The sequence below is a fragment of the Ascidiella aspersa genome, chromosome 8 (assembly GCF_963924565.1).
Source record: "Ascidiella aspersa chromosome 8, kaAscAspe10.2, whole genome shotgun sequence".
NCBI lineage: Eukaryota > Metazoa > Chordata > Ascidiacea > Phlebobranchia > Ascidiidae > Ascidiella > Ascidiella aspersa.
The window spans coordinates 18,930,509-18,935,838 of record NC_139454.1 but is presented as its reverse complement, the minus strand read 5'-3'; positions in this window follow the sequence as shown (position 1 = coordinate 18,935,838).

The following is a 5,330-nucleotide window of genomic DNA, read 5'->3' as shown; positions in this document are numbered from 1 at the left end:
TGGCTAAACCTTAATTTTCGAGACACACAAAAGCTGCTCGTGCTCGATATATTGGTTTTCATCGAGCTAATTTTGACAAACATGTTGAAACATTGCGTTAATCGTGTTTTCAAAGGGGTGATGGCACACAATATAAATCTTTATATTGCAAATAACATTACAAATTGGCGCAATGAAGTCGGAGTTCCCCCCAATTAGTGATGCGCAAAAAGTTGTTAGTAGTTTGCGCAAAGCGCAAAATGTTTTGTAGTTTTGTTAAAATTGGCAAAACACAGTTTGTGGAGGGTGGCATGCTGCACAACTTAGATCTTCTTCAACCATATCATACTGTTCTGAATAGGCACAGCCCCAAAGTTCGGAAAATCGCTAAATTATTATCGCGTTTCTTCAGTTTCTTTTCTAAACATGTTTAATTTTGATGTTATGCATAAGACAGCATACAAGCAAATTTAGTAACTAAAGCAACATGGACTCTGATAAAACATTATAAATAGTTAAATATTGGAATAGAGCTTGCGCCCCCCTAAGAGTTGCTTGGCGCCCCCGGTTAATAACCACTGTTGTAGAACAACTATTTTGATCGAATCATATTTTTGCCTATTTTTAGCTTACAACTAGCAGTTCAATGCTAAATCAGTAGATGGTATCTATCAAGAGCAATCGTTTGACATAATTAACGCCCACTGCTCAACAGCGTTGTACGCTTTACAAAGCAACTGTGCTGCTTGTCGACAATTAATATGACCTGTCTTTTGAAGATCGTTATGGTACGAAACAACAGGAATAATTACGTAACAATGAATAGGCTTTAGGGAATTTTTTTTTGTAAAAAAACAGATCAACAAAATATAAAGTTGTCAATCCAGGTTTTTGTGAAAAAAACGGAAGGTACTCGCGTACCACCTGGAAAACCTTCGCGTACCACTAGTGGTACGCGTACCACAGGTTGGGAACCCCTGCCCTAGAATGTTAGGCCTACCATTTATAGTTTTTAGACTAAAAAGAAGCCTTTTAAAACAAGTGTCTATACCTCTACTGAGAAGTTATATGCCTCCTGGGCGGCGGAATTAGTACATTGTCATTGGACTGCAAATTCAAAACAGACATCAAAACATGAGACAATAATCGGCACAGCCACGTGTTTCGATACACTACACAATATACAACACCTGCGGTACAAAACAATTCCTAGTACGGGGTAACGATTTTTCAATTCATGGATTCGTCGATTGACACATTATTTCCTTGAACGGTTTTTGTCTCCCTTTACAGACAACTGGTTATTTCCGCGAATAGAACATTATAGGCCTGCGAAACAATTGTATAGTAACCTAAAAACAATTGCCTAATACGCCTTCAAACAATCGTCAAACAGCCCTACAAAGAATTGTCAATTTATAATTAAATCTATTAATAGCGTTGTTTTTTGTGACTTATTGTAGATTTTAGACAAACAGTGTACCATGAATACAGAAGTATATTTTCTCGAGGCCCGCGACTCGCAAAAGGTTGCCGACCCTTGTCCTATACCAACACAAAGATGGTAAAAATAAGGTACAAATGCTTTTATACACTGACAGTGTTAACTTGACTAATCCTAAATCAGTTTGCAAATCTATTTTATGTTAAAATAATTTTATTAGCTTTATATACCCATTGTGATAAACCCTCTAGGCCAGGGGTGTCCAACAAGCGGCACGCGTGCCAAATGTGGCACGCGACCTAATAAAAAATGGCACGCAAGCCCCCCAAAAATACTAAAATTGTTTTTTAGCAATTTTTAAAAAAAATACAACTTGTTATTCAGTCAATTGTCAAAAAATACTAAATTTGTTATACACCCAATTGCCATTGTTTGTTCACAATATAAAACAATCGCGGCAATTACGACATCTAACAATTACATCTGATAGTATAACATTGTACTGTGGTGAAGGGCTGGAGGCTAGCATTAACATAGCTTGGTGTGAAGTTACAATAGTTAGCTCACCGACGGACAATTAGATGCAGTAATGCGCATTTCTACTACACAGTGTTTCAAGTTTAAATAAACGTTTTTGATTTTGGTAAAAAAAGCGATTTTATGATTAAAAAGAATTGGCTTGGTTGCGAAACTTTGGCACGGCAAGAAGTTATAAAATAAAAATTGGCACGCCGGCATGTTTGAGTTGGACACCCCTGCTCTAGGCGTTTATTTTTGTTATGACTATTAAGTCAAAGGGCAATAGTTTTAAAACAATTTCTACTTTCAATCATTCAAAGGTAAATTCTTACAGGAGTTAATCCCTGATGTAGCCGAAAATTAGAGTCCTGTCGTTGTTTACAAAAATTGATGTATACCTACGTTAAACCTCACATACTTTTGTATGTGTGGTTTGTTCTTTTGGGATAGCTGCTTTATGAAACTTGGTTTAGATCAGGGGTTCTTAACCTTTTTTGTATGATTTACCCTTTTAACAACGATGAAAATCAAATTTACCCCCAATATATAAAATAGTGCTCATCTATTGAAAAACGAAAGTAACAAATCACGTACATGAGGTATAATCCAGGAGTCGGCAAACTTTGTCTAGTCGCGGGCCAAAACCAAACTCAAAAAGGTCTTTGCGGAAATGTTAACTAAGAATTGGGTTATTTTCATGTTAAAACGACTGTGAATCAGCCGGACCTCGGATCATTTTTGCACCAAAAAACGTGTTTAATTACATTTAAGGAGACAGAAAAGTGTTGGCGCAAAGCGAAACTTTTTCGCATTTACGTAGTTAAAATAAAAAGTACTTAAAATGGACTATACATAACTAGCAATTTTAAAGGGTGTTTTAAAGCTTACAGTTATCGCTAGTCTACTAATTAATAAAGTACTTAAAACCCGCTATCGCCAAACTTTCTGGGCCTAAACTGCACAAAATTAAACTTAGTTCACACTGTCTGCTCGGAAACACGTTACCTAAATCTATGCCGTGACTGCTGAAGAAGATGATAAATTTAAACAGCAAATGAAACTAGACAAGGATATTGCAAATAAACTAAAAACATTATCCAATCCATTAGCGAAGCATAACGTTACCGATACAAGACGATAAAAATCAATAGGCTACCAGACAAGCTTTGAATGAGCAGTTCTAGGAAAGTAGGCTACCAATACCTACAGCTGGCACAATTTGCTGTCCTGTCAGCTGATGTGGATATTTTGATTGATAGCTAATTTACCCCCTAAAACGATGAAATTTACCCCCAGGGGTAAATTTGCCCCAGGTTAAGAAAGGCTGCTTTAGATGCTTAACCTGTACGCTTCAAACTGCACTCTATTACTTCAATCAATTTTTTTAAATCGATGGTAGATCAATTGTTTACTAGGTACTAATACCACAAGCAATGTAACACATAATATTTGTGCTGAAAGTGACATAACATAATCTTCTTTTTTTATAAAAAAGGACCTAAAAATGGCCAGTTTTCTTCTTTGTAATGTTAAAGGAAGTTTACATTTTGTATTTAAAATATTTTCTGATATGTAAGCTTTTATTTAGTTGAAAACCATGAGAACGCTTTAAAACATAGCGACTAGCTCTATCGTAAAGAGAATCTTATTTAGTGTGAAATCTTACTTAGTTGACAAACAAAACATGGCACTGTCTGCACCTTAAGGTAGAATTTCCTTCTCTAGTAGTTAACACTTGCACAAAAATTCCTGACGACTTGCTCTGTTTGCACCGTCTTAAGTGATTTTAAATGTGCATAAAAGACTATTCGATGACCCAACCTTTTTGGTAAATTTCCATGTTTTAATCGAATGTTAAAAATCTGGCTGAAGTTGGCCGATTCTGTTGGCATGACACAATCCTTTCGTGTTATATTTTCAAGTTATATCGTATACATTTTGTGCGGTCAAAACTTTTCAATCCTGTATTAATGTTTAATACACGGTTTCTGAGTTAAATCTACTCTCAGTAGCAATTGTAAATACAGCGTAAAAATATGACGTGAAAAAATGTACTGACAATTAGTTTTTCTGTTAACCGCTACACAAAATAAACAAAACCGGAATTTTTCAAATGACATAACAAATCGACGTTTTTATGATGTCCAATTCAGCCGCGTCCAGTATTAAAGTTATGATTTTCACATATTTTCCGTTTTTGTTTGTCTTTTTCGCTAAATAAATATGCAAAATACCTTTCACATTGTGTTAATTTAGTATTAGCTGGAATATGGATAAGTTATTCTGTAGTCCCCAATGTTAATAAAAGCGGTTAAACAGTTTTTGGTTAAAGCGATTTAGGTATAGGTTAAACGTTTGATTTTGAGATTAAAGTGATGGTTGATACCTTATTATGGACATGTGTCAAGGGTAACTGAAACTTTTGAATGCGTATTGTGTATTCAGTGATCAGGCCCTTCTGGAGTCGGACTGACCAACAGCCTTGTAGAGCCAGAGTCCCGGTATGACCAGAGGCCGTGAGTTCGAACCTCACCGCAGGCTAGTTGTTTTTCTAGCCTGGTCTTGTTTGCCTTATAATCTGGATCAGACTGGCTGATTTTGAAAGTCTCTTCAAAGTCATCTTGCGTTGTATCAAGGCTAACTTGTTTGGTATTAATTCGAATATTATGTTATATTCGCGGAAACAACCATTTGCTTATAACGGAGACAAAAACCTTACAAGGAAATAATGTTTCAATCGATGAATCCATTAATTGGAAAATAGTTACCCAGTACTAGGAATTGTTTTGTACTGCAGGTGTCGTCTGCGAAACAATTGTATAGTAACCTAAAAACAATTGCCTAGTACGCCTTCAAACAATCGTCAAGCAGCCCTACAAACAATTGTCTTTTTCTCGGTAATTTATAATTAAATCTATTAATAGCGTTGTTTTTTGTTACTTATTGTAGATTTTAGACAAACAGTTTACCATGAATACAGAATATAATATCTCGAGGTTACTATAATTAGTTAGTGAGCTTGGTTGAGGCTGGGGTGCAGACTGTGCGTTTTACGTTTTTCCATTTCCATAGACTATAGTTTTTTTAGATCAGTTTTTGCTCTTTTGCCAGCGTTAAAAATAAAAAAAAAAGGTAACGTGCGTTTTGCTTTATGTAGACATTGTCAACCGAGAACTATGGATAAGTGTTTAATACTAATACCATTATACTATTGTTTGATGTTTTGCTTGTTGCAAAACGCAGGAGCCGGTGAGTGAAGTGTTATTTCATGTTTTGTCATTTTAGGCCGTTAAACTCGGACTGAGAGTTTTTTTGCTGCTCCCGGCACATTGTCCGAATAAAGATCAATTTCGAATAAAATGCTGTCGGTAATTCAAACTATTTCAAA